The 22,537-nt window shown below is 42.1% G+C and overlaps 1 protein-coding gene across 3 annotated transcripts in view; it reads right to left on the bottom strand.

Annotated features, from left to right (window-relative positions):
• The window catches only part of mast2 (microtubule associated serine/threonine kinase 2), a 202,361-nt gene that overhangs the window by 85,024 nt on the left and 94,800 nt on the right, over positions 1–22,537 (bottom strand). The gene's annotated exons all lie outside the window — the stretch shown is intronic.

Genomic DNA, 22,537 nt, shown 5'->3' with positions numbered 1-22,537 from the left:
GGTGACGACTGCAGTGGAAACAGAAACTCGCCCTCTGAGTTCAGACGGATAAAAACAGGAAGTTTGACTCTTTCCATCAGTGACACAAATCCTGCCTGTGTTTGGATTATTATTGATGGAGCTCATATGTTTAAAGAAATGTTTATAGAGTGATATTTATCACTATAAATAGACTGTGACACAAATGAAAAGATCACATAGAGCGGTAATTTAAACAGAAGAAGAAGAGCTGCAGTACACAGAGGAGTTTTTGCTGTTTACATCACATTTCTGACTCTTATTTATATGTTTTACCTCTAAAATGATGATTAATAAAAGTATATATTGATATGAGTCTGTTATAAAGCAAGAAAAGCTCCATAAACAAACAAATCAAGTTGCAAATAATGACAAGAAATCAAAGTGATGAATGCAGCTCAGTAAATTAGATGTTGTTGTTGTTGTTTTTATTTACTGAGGGGAGTTCAGGTCAGTGCATCCAGGCATGATGAGGCACCTGAGCTGCACCTCATATAATCAACCACAGGGAGGCAGCGGTGTCTTATTATTATTATTATATCAGCATGAGAGCAGCAGCTTCACAGGACTCAGCTGCTCAGATTAAAGCCTGTTTTTATTATTTCAGGGTCAGGATGCTGACAGACTACAGCTGCAAACAAAACTAATAGATCATGTCTGGATTAACGCTGCAGCAACACAAAGAAAGAAGAATAACAGAAAATCTGCTTTAATAAAAGTTAAAATACTCCAAACTCTCTGGAGCTTTCAGTGAATAGAACAGGTGATCGCTGCGCTGTGATTGGTCGACGGACAGCTCCAGAGAGGTTTAAAAGACTTCGTCCCTTTTTGATGCAACATTTTCCGTCTCCTTGAAATGATGCAACACCGGAGCTCGTATGTACACACAACCTGCCACCTGACAGCTCCTGAGAAAACAGACCACCGACATTACAGCCTTCCTGGAGAGCACCATCTGTCCGACACCACCCATCAGCGTGTGTGTGTGTGTGTGTGTGTGTGTGTGTGCCAGCTTCAGAAAGTAGGTCAACAGCTGGTTTTACTTTGAAAAAAACATCGTTAACACCTTCATCAGCAGGAACTCTACAGCGATGCTTCCTTCATATCAAAGCGTTAAAGGGGACATGTGACGCTTTACGTGATTCTTCTGTTATTTTCATGCTGTTATAATGTTGCATTTCTATGTTAAACATGGTTAAAGTTCCAAATCTTGAGGTGAACGTATGTAGAAATGACTTCTACTTCCTCCTCGCCATGACAACGCCCACAAACACTCACATATTTCAGATCAGAATCAGGCTCAAACATGTACAGATGCATTTGAGAAGCTGTTTCATTTTAATATAGTTTGTTTACGTAACCAGAGCCAGACGACACGTCCTGGAGCCGGCCAATCAGAACGGAGCGGAGCTAAAACTGCCTGTTTCAGACAGAAGCTGAACCGAGTGGCTGCATAAAGAGCCAGTAAAAGATAAATAAAGAGTTTATTTTACTGTAAATTATGCAGAGATATCGCAGTAGAACCCCAGAATATAAATATAGAGGTGAAAATGTGCACCACACGTCCCCTTTAACAATCCGAGACAGCTTTAAACCGCTGGGCGAGCGTGTGCTCGGGGTTTTTCACTCATATATTCACAAAGCACTCAGCAGGGAGAGAGAGAGAGAGAGAGAGAGATGTACCTTTTGGCTCTGCTTCCAACCTGCTTTTATCTCTCCATCACACCTCCCGTCTGTATCACACACTCTTAACACACACTCTGTGTTCCTGCGTGGGACGGCCGTGTCATCGGAGTCAGATAAGCTGGCTCTATCTCTTCATATCTCTCTGTAGAGATAAGCTAATGGATATAATGGAGTTTAGTTGAAGCGGGAGTGAGTGGGTGAGCCGGTGTCTGCAGTACGTGTGTGTGTGTGTGTGTGTGTGTGATGGTAAAAAATCAATTATAATTTTGATAGTTTTTCATTTAGCCTGTCTAAACAGCACAGCCACAAATTAGCTGATTAGTGTGTGTGTGTGTGTGTGTGTGTGTGTGTGTGTGTTCCTGTCAGTCAAACTGTGATTCTGTTAGTCATGTGAACAGATGTTGTCCAGACGTGGAGGGACAGGAAATGACACAGGAGAGGCGACCTGTTATAATTCTTGGTGATGTTTCTTCTCTCAGGCTGAGTTTACTGTTGCTGTTGTTTACTTCTTGTTTACTTACTGGTGAAAACAACAAATCACACACACATATAAACCAAACCTGTGAGCTCAGACGCATCGCAAACAGGACGCAGATAATAACGACGAACGACTACGACCTGTGAGGAGACGGTCACGTGACCGACGACGGCAGCCGAGCTTATTTATTTACTTATTTACTATCGACTGAACGCTGTGAGCCGATACGTTACCTTAGAGGCCAAGTTTAGTTTCTCACTGTCTGAACATTTCTTTGAGCGTATTGAAATGTTCCAAACTAAACAGCAGGTTAATTAATAAACTTTACTGTTCTTCTCTTTGCTGTAGAGACTTTTATTCAGCTGTGTTTGGTTTGTTCTTCTTCTTCGCTGTTTACGTTCTGTTACAGAACAGCTGACTGTCTCCGTTGGTCATGTGATCCTCCCCTCGCAGGTCGTAGTTTTCCACCAATGATGATGAGAGAAGTTGGAGGGCGAGATGAGCTTTGCAACGATTAATTATTCACTAAATCAATTAGTCGATCGACAGAAAATACATCTGCTACTATTCTGATGATTGATTCATTGTTTTAGTCATTTTTCAGTAAAATAATCTCTTGTATAATCTTCTCTGTGATGTAAACATTTGCTGCTTTTACTCGTCTCAACATTGTAAACTGAACATTTTTAGGGTTTTGGATGACGTCACTTCAGGCTTTAGGATACTGATGTAATAAAGGCCGAACAATTAAGAAAATAATCTGCAGATGAATCAATTATGAGAATAATCAGTAGTCTCAGCTGTAGGCTGATTATTGCTGTGATCAGGAGGTGATTGATCGGCTCTTTAGAGATAAAGAGCTCTAAAAGAAGAGGAGAGAAAAAGAGCAGCGTCTGTGTGTTTTTAAGCACTTTATGCTCTTATCATCATCCAGCCGCCCACACGGAGCTCCGTAATGTGAAGTGATGCTCTTCTGAGACCCTCAGCTGACAGCTCCTCGCATTACGCTGTGTGTGTGTGTGTGTGTGTGTGTGTGTGTTGCAGCAGCTACTTTCTGAGCCCTTAGGGAGGATGTTCACCCCAAAGCCACCGTTCAAAAATAACCCAAAGGGAGGGGGAAAAAAAAGCTAATGCCCAATATAAAACACACACACACACACACACACACACACACACACACACACACACACACAGAGCAGACTGCTTGCGTTAAACAAACCAGAAGGACACAAAGCGAGCTGTGATGAAATTATCCCCGGTGACGGCGAGGATAAGAGAAGCAGAACACAAAGCCTGAAGCAATCTGCCCGATGGAAGAGAGCCATCGATAATACGCTTTATGGCTCAGAGAGAGAGAGAGAGAGAGAGAGAGAGAGAGAGAGAGAGAGACAGAGAGAGAGAGAGAGAGCGAGGCTAATGTAATTAGAGAGTTGGGAAAAGAGAGAGAGAGAGAGAAGGCTAAAAGGTAACAGCTCAGTCTAAATATCTAAAGACCGGAGCTCTGTTTCCCCAAAAGCATGTTAAGACTAAGATGATTGTAAAATCCATCTCATGACCCGTCTAAAACCCTGCGGATTAAACCAGATTTTAACCCCTAAATTGGTCGGTAGGATCGGTTGTCATGCAGCTCGAGAGGAGGGGGGGGGGGGGGGGGGGGGTCAAAAACGACTAATTAAATGCCAGAACCATCAACAATCTGGCTCTTAGATGATGGGTTGGGTTTCTGTCATGTTGATACAAACTGAACTCTTTATATATTTTTCTTCTTTTCTAACTACTTTCTGTTCATAGCAGATTTGCACAAAGTAACGCTGCCTCTCTCTCTGTTTGTCAATGAATTTCAGAGGACGTGGTCGCCTCGTTTGAATAAACTTTATTGGACCAATGTTGCTGGTCAACTGATCGTTTTGCCTTTATATGATAGAGAGAGAGAGAGAGACGGGTATGATATGCAACAAAGATCTGCAGCTGGATCCAAACTGTGGACATCGCATCGTTACCAGAAGGCTACCGAGGTCACACATCTAACTTAATATTCAGTTTACAGGAGACTGAAGTGTCACAATTTGTCTCAAATTGTCTCAAACAAGTGTCTCAAATTGAAAATCTGTTCTTCAATCATAGTTCAAGAGCTTCATTTTGCTAATTAAAGCTTCTTCACACCAGCGAAGCTCAGAACCAGAACCAGAACCAACACTGGTGGTGGCCAGTGAGGCGATGGTGATCTGGTTTCCATGACGAGCTGCTGCAGCTGCTCCAGACAGCGGTGGCTGTCGGCCATGACTCTGTATCCACTGTAGCGCCACGCTGATGTGCCAAGACTGTGATGGACAGCACACGCACGCACGCACGCACGCACGCACGCACGCACGCACACACACACACACACACACACACACACACACACACACACACACACACACACCAAACCGACAGAATGAACTCAGATGCTTTTAACAAACCACTCTTTGTTCAGTTTTGTCGTCCATATTTCTACTTCCTCTTTGTATTTTTTAATCTTTTTCTTCAGCAGTCAGACAACGCCGCCAAAATCAATCAATCAATAAGACTAACGATGGCTAAAACATCTCAACCCTGTGAACCCGACACACTGATTCATATTCATAGAATAAAACAATCAATACAACTAACACTGCAGCTGTTCATCTTGTGTTTTTTGGGGAATAAGTCAGATTTTTCGCGGTCATGTTAACAGCTGCTTACAAACATAAAACCCTGAAAATTATTGACATATTTTCTTGTGTGATGACAAATGAAAACACTAGTTTTATGGTGATAAATGCTCATTCACACACACTGAAACACTTCATTCAGCAGCATTTATCCAAGAACAACATGAGACTTTATGTTGTAAACGTCTAACAGATCGTCTCTGTGTGTGTGTGTGTGTGTGTGTGTGTGTGTGTGTGTGTGTGTGTGTGTTTAGCCGTTCCACCCGGGGGCCTCGATCATAATAACATGTTTTAGTTGAGCTAAAAACATGCAATTAAACAGGAGGATGCAGAGGGGAAGCTGAGCTCCACCGGAGACAATTAGAGCTGCTGCAGCGGCGGCGGCGGCGGCGGCGGCGGCCCGCAGCCAGAATTCATTATCAACACTGTGAATATTGATGAGGAAACGGTGACAACAAAGAGACTCGGCGATGACACGCGGAGCATCGGTGCGAGACGCGGGGCAGAGCTGTAAAGACGCACGCTAATGACAAACCACTGATATTCAGCGTGTGATTACTGTAAAGCCCAACAAAGACTGTGATGTGTTATTAAAGGGAAGTTATGGTTTTAGGTTTCAGAGCGTATTGATCTGCTGCTTTTAATGTTTCTTGTCTGTTTCTCAAATAAAGTTCAGCAGCGACTCAACAGACGGTCGCGTAAGGTTGTTTTAGAGACTCGAGACTGATTAATGACACTGAGTTTGTTGTTAAATAGTTAAATTGAATCTGCGTTAATTACAGAGAGATGTATTAAGCTCTCAGCAGGTTGGTACAGAACGGAACAACAACTAAATGTCCTCGTTAATCAGGATCGCAGTAACGACCGTGTTCATTAAGACTGAACAGTAATGTTTTATTATTTTCCCTCTGAACGATCATAAGTATTAATCATGAATATCGTCACTGATTAATATTTAAATCAGTTTCTTTAACGACATCGAAATTAATTTTAATTATTGCTTCATGACTTTGGCATTTAAACTATTTCTGTTACAGTAAACAAAAACAACAACAATTCAAATAATGACAAACAAATGAAGGCAGATTGTCTTACTTATGATAATAATCATGGAACTATAGTTCCCATAATGCCTTGGGAGATGTAAACAGGAAGCATACTGTTGCTATGGATTCAGTGGGTTAGCTGTGGGCTACAATTTGAGTAATAATAATATGGCAGTATAGTGAAAATCAACATTAACTAAAATGGGTTTTTTGCACAAATCATTGATAGTCAACGGAAACAAAAAGTCCATCAGCAGCGACGTGATGAATGACACCCGTCATGTCAGAGGTTGACGTGAGAGCAGCGGGGGCGGCGGCGGGAGACGAACACCTCGTGCTGCTGTGAAACACGGTCGTTAACGGCAACATAAAGCCGCTCTAAGTGAATGAGCTAATTGTCTGACGGCGTCCTAATGAAAGCTCCACCGCCGCTTAACGGCCGCCAGGAGAGACTCTCCACCACAGAGAGAGAGAGAGAGAGAGAGAGGCCCACTGGGACCAGTAAGGCTCTAATAGGGGAGTGTGTGTGTGTGTGTGTGTATTTTGGGTAGGGGGCAGAGTGTGTTTGTGTCCCAGAATAACACACTTTACTGTGGAAGAGCATTATAATTCACCTGGGCCACACACTGACACATTAACACCACTAATCTCCATTACTGTGTCTGTGTGTGTGTGTGTGTGTGTGTGTATGTGTGTGTGTGTATGTGTGTGTGTGTGTGTCCTGTCATTAACATGACTGAGTGAGGTGAAAGTGGGACTCAGCAGAGACTGTAGAGGAGCAGAAGTGCAGCTGTGATTCAGACTTTAAGGCCGTCAGGTGACGTATTATAGAGGATTAAAGGCCGACGGACGTCTTTGTTCTTTAATACGACTCAGATAAAAAACACTAAAAGTGTGTTTGGATCCTCTTCAGTCGTGGAGAAGTTAACATTAGCATGCTAACATCTATGTGTTAGCATGCTAACGTTTAGCATGAACACTGAGTAGTTTTGCAGATATTTAAACCAAATTATTGGACAAAATTTAAAATCTAACCTGATGGTAAATCATTCAAAGTCATTTTTTTTTTACACTTCAGACTGAATTAATAATAAAGTCAATACATTAATAAATAATGAAAATCGTGTTTAGCTGCAGCGCTAGTTGTTATTAACAACATTCGGCTGTTTTAGTTCAGTTTGTGGTTTGTTGAAGTGTCGGTTTATGAATCCTCTGATGGAAGCGATCGCAATAAGGACAAATAATATCATATCTAGAGCTCCAACGATTAAAAAATTAACTATTTTGATACTCAAATAATTGTTTTAGTCATTTTCTAAGCAAAAATGCTAAATATTTAGCTCGTTCATTCTTCTCAAACGCAACGATTTGAAGGTTTTCTGCATCAGACGTGATGGTAAACTGAATTTCTTTGGTTTGTTGGACAAAACAAGAAGCGTTTTACACTATTTTTTTGACATTTTATAGATAAAACAATTAACTGAGAAAACAATTGTCAAACTGTCACAGCTTTATCTTTATGTTAATATGTTATTGACTGTTTAAGGGTCAGCTTTAAAGGGATGCAGATGATGTCGACCACTGAGATAAAGTCTGCTAATCAAGGCCTGATTATAATTATAATGTGACTGAATTACCATCATGTTTCTCTTCATTAGGGGGGGGGGGGTTATCTGGCCCTAACCAATCAGTAGTGACTGACATCTCTGTCCAATCAATGGCTAGCAGTTAGAGCTTTCTAGGAGCTTTTGATGGAAGAAATATGTCTTTATTAGTAATATTATATTGTTTTTACTATAATTTGACTCACTTACAACCTGCACTGCTGCGTTCAATCTCATTCATGGCCGTTTTTTCTGTCTCGCAGGTAGATGACGTCCTCATTATTAAATCTGTGACTGGCTCATTGTTTCTCGGACCAGGAAACAGCCATCAGTTAACACACCCCCAGACTTATTTGACTCACTGATGATATTAGAGATGTGGGCAGAGATTCAGAGGCCTCCTTGCCTCCGAAAGGAATCTCTCCTCCTATTGCTTCCCTACAGCTGCACCATTCAGTCATCATTAGATCCACTCCACACACACACACACACACACACACACACACACACACACACACACACACACACACACACACACACACACACACACACACTTCCTGCGACACTACGGGACGTCCACACGTGCAGCTGCGGGATCTATCAACAAACGGCCAAACGGATATGCACAAGTGTAAAAATAAAAATCATCGGGGCAGCGTGTCGGTGCTCGTCCCCTCAGCGGCAGAGACAACCTGCTAATTAGTTTCAGCAATGAAGAACATCAGCCACCCACACACACACACACACACACACACACACACACACAGCTGAAAGAAGCTAATCTGGCCTCATCAGCTTGTCTATCATGAGTTCCAGTAGGCCGACACTTCCTCTAGCGAGATGCTAAAGCCGCTATCAGCGCCGGCAGAGAAAACAAGCTAATCCTAATTGGAATTTACACATTCAAATGAAATCTGCAACGCCTCGCTGGAAGGGTTTTATCTGCAGATAATACAGAGAGAGAGAGAGAGAGGGGAGGGGAGGGGAGAAAGTGTGTGTGTGTGTGTGTGTGTGTGTGTGTGTGTGTGTGTGTGTGTGTGTGTGTGGGAGACAGATTGACAGATTGGCAGGTGGATTTGAAACAAGCTTCCCAACAACAATTAAAACAAAGAGCAGTCTGGTGTCTGTTTCAACATGCTGAGCTGAACTGATCCGCACTGGGACTGTGTATTCAGCATCCTGCGTGTGTGTGTGTGTGTGTGTGTGTGTGTGTGTGTGTGTGTGTGTGTCTGTGAGATGTTGAGAGACAGAATATTGTCCACAAGAGATGCAAAATATTGAATTTTCTGCTTGTATCCGATGACTTCAATGGTAATTTTTAAGCAAAAACAAATACCAGTTACTGGTTACTGGTACCAGTTAAGTGTCTAGATTCAACCAGTGGAGTTTAATCTTTAATCTAACAACAAATCTTAAAGCTTAACTGTAAGACGCCGACCGTCACACTGTCTCCAGAAGGTAAAATATGTTTTAGTGAGGAAATCTGTTACAGATTCACTCAAACTGATCAATAATGTTGAAGAAGTAAAGTTTGTAGATGATCAATTATCAGAAAATGATCTTTTATTTTACACCTGCGTGTTATTTGTATCATTCTGGACATCAGTACGTAGAGTTCTGACAGGCAAAGCAGTTAATTTATGGCAAAAACTAACTTCCTGGTTCATGTTTGACCCTCCGTGCTTACTGTAGTCGATGTCGCTGTACAGATCTTCACACTGCTGCTGGTCAGTAGAAGAGGTCGACAAAAATACAAGAATAAGATCCAGCCAATAAATGGAATCTTCTCTCGTCCGACATGCAGAAACGTTTATATTTCAATCAATGCAGCGGTCTATAAAAGCTGTGTATCGACTCACGTTTTTCTTGCACTTTACACAAATCTATGCTCCGCCTGAAGCACATTTTACTTCATGTCTATTTTATGCATGTCAAGTCAAGTCAAGTCAGTTTTGTATAAACCAATATAACACATCACAAATGTGCCTCCAGGAGGTTTACAATCAGTACAGCAACACAACATCAGACCCTCCATTCAGAAAACTCCCCTAAAAAAACCTTTAACGAGGAAAAAAATGGAAGAAACCTCAGAAAGAGCAACAGAGGATCGTTCTTCCGGGACGGACTGATGGTAAATAGATGTTGTTTACAGAACAGACAAACAGGAAGACAAAATTATAGATGGATTGATAAAATATATGAAGAATCTGATCAGGAGGAACTGAGCCATGTGCTGCCAAAACACAGGTGACCTACACTCAGCACTGTCCCTGAACGCATCGTGTGTAAACTGAAGCTTTAGCTTTATTAACGCGCTGCGTTCACTGTGTAAACGTCGTGTAAGATCTCACAGGACTGAACATGAGCTTGGACGAAAAGACAATCAGGCTCGCTATAAAAACTATATTATGTGAGAAGGTTTTAAATTGTCTCAGAGGGATTTAATAGAAATTAGAATGAGTTTAATGAGAAGACTTGATTAGCTGAGCGTCTTTGCCTGCAGGCGGTTGGTGTCCTGCAGGGCCTGTAAAGCAGCGAGCTGTGGACCGGCGTTAACGCTGACTCGGTCTGATGGTCTGACGGGAATCCTTCCTGAGTGACAGAGGTGGGATTTCACTTCCCTCGCCAACCTCCCCCTCTCTCCTTCCCCCCCTCCTTCCCCCCCCTCCCTCCTGATGAAACACAGTCTGTGATCTGATACACTTCAGCAGCTTGTTTATGAGAACAGAACAAACACAAACACGTGCACGAACGCAGCAGCTTCACAAAAAATGTGAAAAGTGTTGTTGTTGTTTTTTTTTTTAAGCTTCCTCGCTGTGATGTGTGTGTGTGTGACCCAGATTTCAGCAGAGCTCTCAGACTGTCGGAATAAACCTCGATGCATTTATGAATTCATGAAGGCGAGCAGAGTCTGTGTGTTCAAACGCATGTTACAGAAACTATTGTGTGTCTATGTGGCGAAAAAGAGATGAAGTCATTTTCCGTTTCCTTTGTGCCTTTTCTCTATTTTCATCCCTCCGGTCTGGCGTCTCTCTCTCGCTCCTGCAGCTTCAGTTTATTATCAGGGAACCAGACGTCCTCACTTCACCGCTCCGCCTGTCATCCCCTTCTTCATTCAACCAAAAACTGCATCCATTTGCACCTTTCTGTGTGTCTGTCAGTCTGCTGTGCTGTCCTCCCTCCTCCTCCCCCAACACTAACAGCAGCAGCAGCAGCTCTCCTGCTGAGTGGATTCACACCAACATCAACCCCAACGTGAAAAAGTCTCCTCACAATATAAACATGTGCTACATACAGGCAGGACGATCCAAACGGAAATTATACATAAAATTAGTTGATTTTGATTCAATAAATCAATTTTAAAAATAACAATACAACAAAAGTGTTGAGTATTGATTCAAAACAGGAACAAATGGGGAAAACTAAACTTTTTACTGATAAAAAATAGAAACGATATAATTAGGGATGCACGATGTTATCGGCACGTTATCGGTATCGGCCGATAAAAGCTCTAAAATGAAATATCGGCATCGGCAAGTTCTGCCGATTATGAGAAGCCCATATGTTGCCTTCTCTTCCGCCGCCTGACTGTGCTTCCCTCGACGGTCCCGGTGTTTCCATCCACACGGAGAGCCGGGGCTAACGTTAGCTGGGAGGCTAGCGGAGCGTTAGCCACAGCATGACCGGAGGGAAGCACAGCCAGCTAGCCTCCCAGCTAACGTTAGCCCCGCTTTGTTATTCAGGTTAAAGTGGGAGGAAGCAGCGGGTCTGACCGGCGGCTGAGTGAAGTGGAGCCTGCAGAGGAAGGAGGCACCGGGACCGTCAGGGTGAAACAGTCCACGGAGGAGGAGCTGGTATGTTCGGCTGCACATCTATGCTTGCGTGTATAATAGTCTCCTCAACCAGCTGAATAAAAATGTGTGCATATATCGGTATCGGCAAAAAATCCAATATCGTGCATCCCTAGATATCATTTAATCAAGTCTGTATGTGTGCAAGACTGTCAATATTAAAATGAAATCATTTTTAATTATATCTCTTCTTTTCAGATGTTAATGTATCGGTTCAGTAAAAGGAAAAGTGTGAAAAATGATACTTGTGTGATGTTTTCATTGTTTTGAATTATGAGAACTGTTTGTATTTTTATCTTGTATCATAATTAACAAATTTAACTTAATTAAAGTTAACTTAGAGTATCATTGCAGTGCTATTACATTCATCAATGAAAATAATAAAAATACTTTCACTTTATGTCAAAACACATCAATGAAACTGACTTTAACATGATGTAATGATGCTGAGTGAAGGTTTAGATCCTGTTTTATGTAAAATATCAACCAGTTATATAAATGTAACTAAAATCCTGAATGTGCAACTTTTATTTTGGCGACTACTGAGCAGTTTATGGGTTAAGTGTTGATGCGTGAGAAGAGAATCAGTCGTTTCTTTTTTTTTCTCCAGCTGCTTCTGAGATTTTTGAAGAAACTTTCCTAACATCTTCATCGCTGCCAACTCCAGTTGTTACTCACATAAATACCCAGATATTCATAACAATAACAGCGGTAGTCGAAGAAGACGAGAGAATAAAACGACATGATGAAATATTGAAGCAATGCAGAAGGAAGGAAAAATAAAAAAGAATGAGAAGGGGGGGAAACTTTGTGTAGTGGGATTAATCAGACTGGTGGAAGATGAGAAGTGAAGAATAATTAGAGGCGATGATGAGACTGAAAGAGAGAGAACGTGAGACAAAGAGGAGTTTGACAGACAGTCAGAGAGGAAGATGATTCCCCAGAGGGGAACCGGCGAGGAGAGAGAGTGACATGTGATCCTCTTTCATTGCCTCTCGCCCCCCCCCCCCTCTTCCTCTCCCTCCTCTCGCCCCCCCCGCTGTGCTCACAGACAACCCCGCTCTCAGCTCATCTTCATTGTTAAGAGCTGATCTGCTTACAGGCGGGTGAGAGTTCGGTGACGGGTGGGTAGCCTCGAAAATTACAGATGCGGGAGGAAGATATATACAGCAAGGAGAGGGAGGAGGAAGAGGAGGAGGAAGAGGAGGAAGAGGAGGGAGCAAACATCCCTCCACACACACTCCAGAGCAGGCGGCCACGGAGGACTTCAGTAATTATCATCATCAGTTAGACAAATCGCTCTGATTTTAGCTCTCATTTAAACCGAGGCTCCAGAGAACCAGCGCTTCGCTCACATACTGGGAGAAAAAAATCCAATTAATATTTTCACCGGTCGCACCAGAGCGGCCTGGGATCCCGCTGCCTGATGGACGTTTAGTTTCTGCTCCTCGAGGTGATCTGGGGCTGCAGCTAATGACTGTTTTCTCCATGAATTGGTTAACGACCTGACCATTAAAACAATAACCATGTCTGAAGTGTTTTAGTTTGTCTGATTAACAGTTAAAAACCTCCTGAAATTCAATTTATTATAATAGAAGAAGCAGAAAAAAAACATTTGAGTCCATTTGAGAAACTGGAAACATCAGATATTTGACATTTTTGCTTAAAATGACTTAAAAAAGAGTCATTAAAATGATCAAAATAGTTTGTTGATTCATTTTCTGTTGATTGGCTCATCTATTAATCGACAGAAATCAATTTATTTCAACTGACTCACTGTAATCATTAGACTAAAGACCAAGTTTGCTGAACTGTGACGTGAACCAACTGAAAACAGCTTTGACGGTACAAACATTTGATGGAACAGAAACCATAAAGTATAGAAGAAGATAAATGTATATATCTGTCCGCTGTCTGAGTATAAACTGACTGGGTTTGATGGTTAATATACGTCTCTTGAATAAACTGTTAGCAGCAGAGCTAGCAGGGTAGCAGCATGTTCACAGGTAGCTAGCATGTTAGCTTACCAAACTCTGCACGTAGCCTCTTACATCACACAGATTCCTGCACCACATATTTCCCGAGGAAGCACAAATTAATTTCAGGACAGACCAGACACTGAGGTGAAACATTTAGCACGTTGTCGACTGCTTGCAGCATCGCTAACAAACAGGTTTAAACAATGACGTCTGAAGCAGAGAAGAAGAAATCTACCGACATTAAGCCTGCAGAGTCTCCTGAGCGAGCTGCAGCACAGTTCAGTGAAATACACCTGCCTCTATTTAAAGTGCAATTAAGTTTGTTGTTTCAAGCTGCATTCATTGATTTTTTTTGGGCTGAAGAACAGCACAACAAGCTGGAAAACAAAGTAAATGTGCATCAAAACTTTGAGCCAAAAAAGTTCTGTAGAAGAAGAGCTAGAGATCATTCTTAAAGGGTTCAACAGTGTATCTGATCCCTTTTATTATTATCATTTGAGTCACTGGCAACAATAAAAAAAGCTCCATCAGTAAAGATTAAAGTGTTACTGGGGAGCAGCAACCAGCCGTGTAAAACGTCTGCAGTTCTGTAAACGTATTAAAAAAAATCAAAAAGAACAAACAGGCTTTTTGTTGTCTGTGTCAAATAAATAAATAAACAACTATCAAACAAACAGACTGTGTAAAGAGTAAGAAAAGAAACCGTCTGGAGGGTGAGTGTGTGTGAGTGTGTGTGTGTGTGTGTGAGTGTGTATGTGAGTGTGTGTGTGTGAGTGTGAGTGTGTGTGTGTGTGTGTGTGTGTGTGTGTGTGAGTGTGTGTGTGAGTGTGTGTGAGTGTGTGTGTGTGTGTGTGTGTGTGTGTGTGTGTGTGTGTGTGTGTGAGTGTGTGTGTGTGTGTGTGTGTGAGTGTGTGTGTGTGTGAGTGTGTGTGTGAGTGTGGTGTGTGTGTGTGTGTGTGTGTGTGTGTGTGTGTGTGTGTGAGTGTGTGTGTGTGTGTGTGTGAGTGTGTGTGTGAGTGTGTGTGTGTGTGTGTGTGTGTGAGAAGGATGGGGTGACGTCTAGACATTCAATTTCACACTCTTTGAAGTTTTGTTGCCCGCCGGCCGAAACGCAGCCGTGTGGATGAACTCGACATGAAGAGACAACAAGAGGGAGGGAAGCGGAGAGGAGGAAGGCGACGAAGAGTTTCTGTTTCCACGGTGACATCGGTACAGTCGGTGGCGCAGCGGGGGGGGGAGTCCTGATCACTTTACACAAGTGTGTGTGTTTGTATACTGAACGCACAAAGCAGCAGGTCGTAAATTATTATTTATATACCGTTTGTTTTCCTTTTAGTTTAGTTTTTCCTCGTTGTTTGGGCAGCATGCCTGATAAAAGGCAGTTTTGCTCTTCTATACCTTTTAAGAAAACATATCTTTTTGAACTAATTAGCTGGATTATCTAATCTTATCTCATTTGGTCATTAAAACATCAGAAAATGGTGAAAAACGCAACATCCTGGAGTCCAAGCTGACGTCTTCAAATGTCTTATTTTGTCCAATCAACAGTCAAAAACCCCAAAATATTAAATATCAGTAATGTAAGACCATGAAAGGCAACAAATTCTCAACAAATTTGTGTGACATTTTCTTTTATTCTCACACTGATTTATCCGTCTTATTCCCTTTTAGCTTCTTTTTATTTCCAAATGTAACACTTTTTAATTGTTTTCATATGTCTTTTTGCTTTTATATTCTGTTTTGATGCCTTTCATGTTCTATGTAAAACACTTTGAATTGCCTTGTTGTTGAAATGTGCTATACAAATAAACTGGCCTTGTCAATCGACCTATCAATTAATCAACTAATCGTTGCAGCTCTAGAACGTTGGATTGTCAGTTTAAGATAGTTACCACCTGAATGTCAGCGTCTGAAAGGTGAGTGAGGAGGAAGTTTCAGACGCTGAAATTCAGGTTAGCCCTGCAGGAGGACATGACCGGCAGGGACCATCTAGAACCTGAGCTGCTGCATGCAATGCATCCTGGTACAGCTCCGCAAGCAGGAAAACTCAGCTTTCTCGGTCAATATAGCGCTCACTGAGGACTACATTTACCATAAAACGTGGTGAAATTTCCCTTTAAAGTGCCACCGACGGCCGCTAGATGCTACAACTGACTCAGAAAGCTTCAACTTCTCTCTAGAAACACTAAGTCTGTCATTCTTTTCAACGAGTCATTGATTAGCACAATTTAGCTTAAGTAGCTAACATTAGCTCAAGTGTGCAGGGCCCAGTGTTCCCAGTAAGGTAGCTTGGGTCCGAGACAGCAGGGCGTGTTTCCAGAGCGTGAAAGGCAAAACCCTGCACTCCTTATCTGGAAGCTCCTGGTTCTAAACAACCATAAACTGCAACTCTGGGCTTCAAACTGGTGACGTCACACTTCGCTACGTCCATCGTTATATACAGATTATCTGTATTTATACTGTCAGTCTACCTGATAGAGGAAGATGCACCAACATTTGCACATGGACGTGTGTTTTATGCTCTGTGATCTTTCTCTTTGTCCTGTCCTGGAAGACCTGTCTGTCTGCCACCCTGTCTGTCTGTCTGTCTGTCTTTCTTTCCTTCTGTCTGCATGTCTGCCTGTCTGTCTGTTTACCTGTCTGCCTGTCTGTCTGCCAGCCTGTCTGTCTTTCTTTCCTTCTGTCTGTCTGTCTGTCTGTCTGCCTGTCTGTCTGCCTGTCTGTCTTTCTTTCCTTCTGTCTGCCTGTCTGTCTCTCTGTCTGTCTGTCTGTCTGCCTGTCTGTCTCTCTTTCCTTCTGTCTGTCTGTCTGTCTGTCTGTCTGTCTGTCTGTCTCTCTTTCCTTCTGTCTGTCTGTCTGTCTGTCTGTCTGTCTGTCTGTCTGCCTGTCTGCCACCCTGTCTGTCTGCCTGTCTGCCACCCTGTCTGTCTGCCTGTCTGTCTTTCCTTCCTTCTGTCTGCCTGTCTGTCTGTCTGTCTGTCTGTCTGTCTGTCTGCCTGTCTGTCTGCCTGTCTGTCTTTCTTTCCTTCTGTCTGTCTGTCTGCCTGTCTGTCTGCCTGTCTGTCTTTCTTTCCTTCTGTCTGTCTGTCTGCCTGTCTGTCTGCCTGTCTGTCTTTCTTTCCTTCTGTCTGTCTCTCTGTCTGCCTGCCTGTCTCTCTGCCTGTCTGTCTGTCTGTCTGTCTGTCTGTCTGCAGTGCTGATGTGAAGTGCTTCTATGGTTACAGGTCACTCTCTCTCAGCCTCTCTCTCTCTCTCTCTCAGCCTCTCTCTCTCTCTCAGCCTCTCTCTCTCTCTCTCTCTCAGCCTCTCTCTCTCTCTCAGCCTCTCTCTCTCTCTCTCAGCCTCTCTCTCTCTCTCTCTCTCTCTCTCTCTCTGTTTAAAGGATGAGCTCATATTATTCTCCCAGCGGTCGCCGTGGCTACCGGATGAGCTCATAGCTCGCTTTCTAATTGGCTAATCCAGTGTGCTGGCGGGAGACGAGGAGAGAGATGCGGGGACGGCGTGTGACGACTTCAACAAAAGCAAGAAAAGAGTAAAAAGTAAAAGAAAGCAGCGAAAACAGAGATTAAGAGAAAGAGAGAGAGCAGGCGGAGAACAAGAACGCGTCGATGTAGGACAGAAAACAAACAACAGAAGCTCTGTTCCCACTCTCCTTCTCTTCTTCTCATTCCCTCAATCCATCCCTTTCTTTTTCTAGAACAAACAACAAGAGAGGCAGCCAGCAGCCAGAGTCAAACTAAGCCCTCTAAGCTGTGTTTAACCTGCTCTCTTTACACTCTGTGCTAACTCAACATGTAAACAGGCTCTGACCCCCCGAGGAGGCTGCGTAACAGGTGTTAAAAGGTTCACTTCAGGATTCAGGACACTCGTAAAGTTCAACATACACATTCAGGAGGGAAATGTTTCCCCCCCCCCCCCCCCCCCCCCCGATCATCCACCAGCCAAAGATGACGTGTTCGAACAAACTTGCCAAAATCATCCACAGTTCTTCAATTAAATGATCTAAAACTGAAAAGTTACAAAGTCTCACGTTAGAGACGCTGCAACGAGCAAATACCAACTATTTATCAAGTCAAAATGGGCTTATTTTTTGCAAAATATATTATTTAAATAACTAATTGATCACAAAATAGTTGCATTATTATTATTTTGTCAACTAATTGACTAATAATTTCAAATGTCACAGTGAAAAACTTGATTATTTTGACTGTTTGTTTAGTCTAAAAGTATAAAATGATTTATAAAAAGTGAAACCACAATGATGTTCTCAAATGTTTCGTTCTGTCCAACAGTTGAAACCCTAAAAAATCCCATCAATACTTATTTATCAAGAAAAATACATCACTTAAACAACGAACTGATTAGCAAAATAGATACATTTTTTGTCGACTAGTAGATTAATTGACTAATCGTTTCAACTCTAAATGTTATGATAGAAAAGTCCAGATAAAAGGAGCTTTATGAGAGAAAGAACGAGTCGACTTGTTGAGTATCTTCATTATTTTGAAGATATAAGACGTCAGAGTTTGTCAGACCAACAGTTCAAAACTCAAAAGTCTTAATTTTACAGTGAAATAAGAGAGAGAAGCAGCAGATCATCACATTGAAGAAGCTGAAACCAGAGAACGTTTGGTGCTTTTGTTTAATAAATAATAATGAATCATTTATCAGATTGTGCTTAATTAACCTGCGAGAACTAATGGATTTATCGACTAATTAATCTGCACTTCAGACTTAATTAAAAAGTTTTCTTCCAGATGAAGATGTGAGAAGGTTCCAGATGTTCCAGTGAATAAATCATGAGAATAAGTTTATGATTATATAAAGAAAGGTCTTGTTTTGTGATGTTTGGAGGTTGGAGGTGATTCTGACTGACTGTGTGTTCTCGTTCTGTCTCTGTCAGTTTATCTCTCTCTCTCTGCCCTCTAAATGTCAGCGGAGGAGATGTCAGAGATACGGGAGGAGTGCTGCTATTTGTCAGTTTTCCGCTGTGGGAGTCTTTGTTGTTATAGAAGTTCGGGATGTTCGTCGTGTAACCGACAAGGCCGCGAGTTTAAAAGTCGAGACCTGAGACGAGACGCGTTCGTGGCCTTTTGTTCTCTCTCTGTCTACATCTCTTGTCTCCTCTGCATCATATCTGCAAGACAGCTGATAACAAGCAGCAGAAATGCGTTTAAAAACACTGACAGAGAAGCAGAAAATAGGATTAACAACAGCAACAAACAGTCATTCCTCAACCACCCATGCATCCTCACATCCAGCTCTTCTCTGTGGCTTTACGGCTCTCGTATGAATTCTGAAATCCGCCCACACTTGACATGGAGGACATGTGTGATTATGTTAGCGATGAGAAACTTCCAGTCCAGATTATCTGTGTCAGGAAATGTTTCCCCCCCACCCCCCACCCCCCACCCCTCCTCCTCCTCCTGACGAGCTCCTGGTGTCGTTCCAGCTGCATCAGCTGTACGATCTTTTCCCTGATCCCTGATTGGCCACAAACACCCGGCTGCTGCTCTCTCGCAATCCCTGGGACGAAATACGGCGCTACATCTGCTACAGCTGATGCAATGCGCCATGGGTAATTAATTACCAGATTTGTGTGGTGCATTCCAAAAACCAGAGAGAGAGAGAGAGAGAGAGAGAGAGAGAGGTTACATAAACATCTGTGGGAAGAGGAAAAAACTTTGTGAGAGGAACTTTTGGGCAACTGGAGCGAACACGCTTTAAACTAAACAAAGTAAAAGCAGCGAGGAGGCTGCTGGTTTCTGCTCACATCACGGTTATAAGTCACACAGCTGCAGGTTTCCTGTCGCCATCGGCGCCGCAGAAGGCTCGTCTCTCGGTTCATCCGATTGGACGATGGGGGAAAAAACACGAGACGCTCAGCGACGCAAAAGCAGCGAGCAAAACGCTTCACAACCTCCTGACGCTGATATTCTCATCAAAGGTGAAAATATCTTAGTGTGACACTGGATCCAAATTTGAACTTTAAGAAACATGTTAAAAAAACAGTTAAAACCATAAAGTACAACTTAGTTACATTAGAAACTGTCAGCCGAGATATTTATGCATGTTATGATTCTTTCCCATACGTCTCATTGCAGCCATAAAACCTCTTGAGTCTTTATACAAACAAACTCTGGACAGAAAGTCAATGCATTTCCATCACTGTAGGTCATTTTGTAGCGGGCCGCACAGAAAGAATAAATAACTTACATTGTTTCCGTTTTATTTATTATCTAAAGTCTGAACGATGTTTTATTTTGAAAAACGACTGAGATAAAAATACCCTGAGATCTCCACAACAGCACTGATGCCAGCCTGTTGACATTTCAAACATCCTATCTGAGTGACGCAGGGGTTTTCTGCAGCGACAGCAACCAAAACAAAACGACGCAGTAGACCAGACGTAAGCAACACACTCCGGGTGTCGTTGTCTCCCGTTAAACCTAGACGGGAACCGTCTCGTCTCAGAGAAACAAGCTCAGGGCTCCCGCTGATGCAGCGTTATGTCGAGTTGTATTTTTCATGCACTTTATATTTGTTTTTGTGGTGTATCTTATTTTGAAGGCATGTTTAAACGTTACCATAGCGACCAGAGAGCGTTGGGGGGGTCAGAGAGGATGTTAGTCATGTTATGTTGTTGGTGCAGTGTTACGAGGACGCTGCTAATAAAGTTGTTTTTATGTAAACGTCTTTAGATCATCTTTCTTTCTTTTAAACTTTTTATCATCTGTTTATTGTCTTTGTCTTCGGCCGCCATCTTTTTTTAAGGTCAGATCTGTTATTGTTTTCTGTTTCATGTCTTTGTTTTGTCTGTCAAAGCACTTTGTAAACTCTGTTTTTAAAAGATGCTATATAAATAAAGTTATTATTATTATTATGCTTAATAGCCCACTGTGAGATTAATAAAGGCTTATCTTATATTAAACAATATTTAACTTAAGAACTTTGGCTTCTTTTATTAAATAGTCAGTGAAATAACACATCTATCACATTTATTCTTTACTACTTTAAGAAAGGTACGATGTTTTGAGTCTAAATGATCTCTTTATGAGGTTCAGAGGAATCAAAACTTTATAATTCTTGAAGTAAGTGATATTGTTTTTGTATCTGTAGTGAAACTCCAGCGTTGTATCAGCACCAGTAGTGAGAAACTTCAAACGGTCTCCAGCTCTGCTCTGATCACAGAGGGTTTCCTTCAGGGGGGGAAAAACTAAGCTGCACCGCTTTAAATCCAGAAGAAGCTCTGCAGCGACCGCAGGAATAAAACTTCACATAAAAACACAGAAAGACAAAGAGTATCTGCTGTCTGTAGCAGCGAGGTTATCGTCTGTGATTAGAAGAAGTCAAACAGCGCTGAAACATCTCTCTCACACTCTCAGCTCTTCATCATCATCATCATCATCCCTCCCGTCCTCCCTCTTTCTCTCTCAAACTTCAACACCCAGACGGCAGCGCTCGCCACCCTCCGGGCTCTCCCTTTTATCATGTCGAGAGATGTCTGCCTGCAGGAGGAAAGATAAAAGGAAGATGAAGGAGGAGGAGGAGGAGGAGGAGGAGGAGGAGGAGGAGGAGGAGGAGGAGGAGGGTAGAAAGGACGGGATGGTTGTGGAACCATGCAGGGAAGGTTCTCAGAGTTCAGATGTGAGAATCAGTTGAGTGACTGACAATAAAGCAGAGAGAATAATACTGTTTGAACTTCACAGCTTCTTACTGTTGGACTCAAATTCAATAAAACATACAAGAAGTCAAACAAACTACGAGTTAACTTACTGAAAACTTCATTTATAATAAAATAAAACCCACATGGAAAACATCCATCAGATGCTCTCAAAGACAAACTTTTCTTCTTCTGTTTTATGTAAATATTCAATTTCTGTGTTCAAATGCTCTCATATGAGAAGCTGCAAACATCTGATTGGGCTTATTATTTACGTGATAAATGACAAACTATTAATCAATTATCAAATTAATCTCACTGGTGCAACTGGGCGAACTTCTGATGATTGAACAGCTACTTAACAGACACTTCAGGTCAGATTAATTTGTCAAATACAAACAGCTGCAGTAGAATCTGGATTATGACACATTTTTATGAGTTTTATTTGTTTATTTTTTCTCTTCTTCTCTATTACTTTAATTTCTGTGGTGCTGAATCGTTTTAACTTTTGTTTTTTGTGTTGTGAAGCACTTTATAACACTGTTTTATAAGGTAAAGTTTATTATTATTATTATTATTATTAAGGCTACTGTCAGTTTATTTTAATCCAGCAGCAGCTTCATAAATCAACAATAATCTGCTTTATGAGAATAAAGTTATTCTTCCAATAAAGGGACACTTACTGTAGATCACTGATGATCAATGACGACTGATCAGACAACCGATAACATTAAATACTCTGTTTTATCGATAGTCTAACAGGAAGCCGACACACACACACACACACACACACATGAACATCTCTCTGCTGAGCCGTCACACCAGCAGACTCTCTGGACTCTTGATGAGCAGCAGCTGCAGAGATTTCAGCAGAAAAACCGACTCACTCACAAATTATTGCTTCGTTTAATCGGAGCAGAATATTGATTTAGCACCGAGAAAAAATCAACAACTGGAGGGAACAAAGACGTCCGTCTGTTTTCTGTGGAACTTTTACTGAACTCGTATAACCTGCTGCTGATACTTAAAGACAAAGTTAAATCTTTTTTTAAGCAATAATGGCAAAAAGCTGCTGTTTTTAACTCCACAAACCTGATTTACTTTGTTGTTCATGATGTTTAACTGAATATTTGGATTCTGGACATTTAAAGACGTCATCTTTCATTCTGGGAAACTATAACTGTCATTTTTTAGACAGAATAAACAATAATTACAGTAGTTGTTAGTTGCAGCCCTACGAGGCAGAGACATGTGAGTGAGGGAAACCTGTTAGCTGAATGGAAACCAGTCTAAAAGGTCCTGAGTCTTACCTGGCAGAGCTCTGACGCCGTCTCACTGGTCTCCTTGATAATATTCAACCTTAAACCGTACCAGCTGACCGAGCGTCTGCAGGCCAGAGGCCTCCTATCTCTGCCCTGTTCCTCGTTAGTGTGGAGCAGCCACGGACCCGCCATCGCACACTGAGACTCGCACGGCGTCTACGCAGCTCCAGCAGGACAGCGGTCCATTCCCAGTGAAC

This window comes from Thunnus maccoyii, chromosome 7 (genome assembly GCF_910596095.1).
Source record: "Thunnus maccoyii chromosome 7, fThuMac1.1, whole genome shotgun sequence".
Classification (NCBI taxonomy): domain Eukaryota; kingdom Metazoa; phylum Chordata; class Actinopteri; order Scombriformes; family Scombridae; genus Thunnus; species Thunnus maccoyii.
The sequence above is the reverse complement of the archived record's forward strand: the minus strand, read 5'-3'. Positions and strand labels throughout refer to the sequence as shown.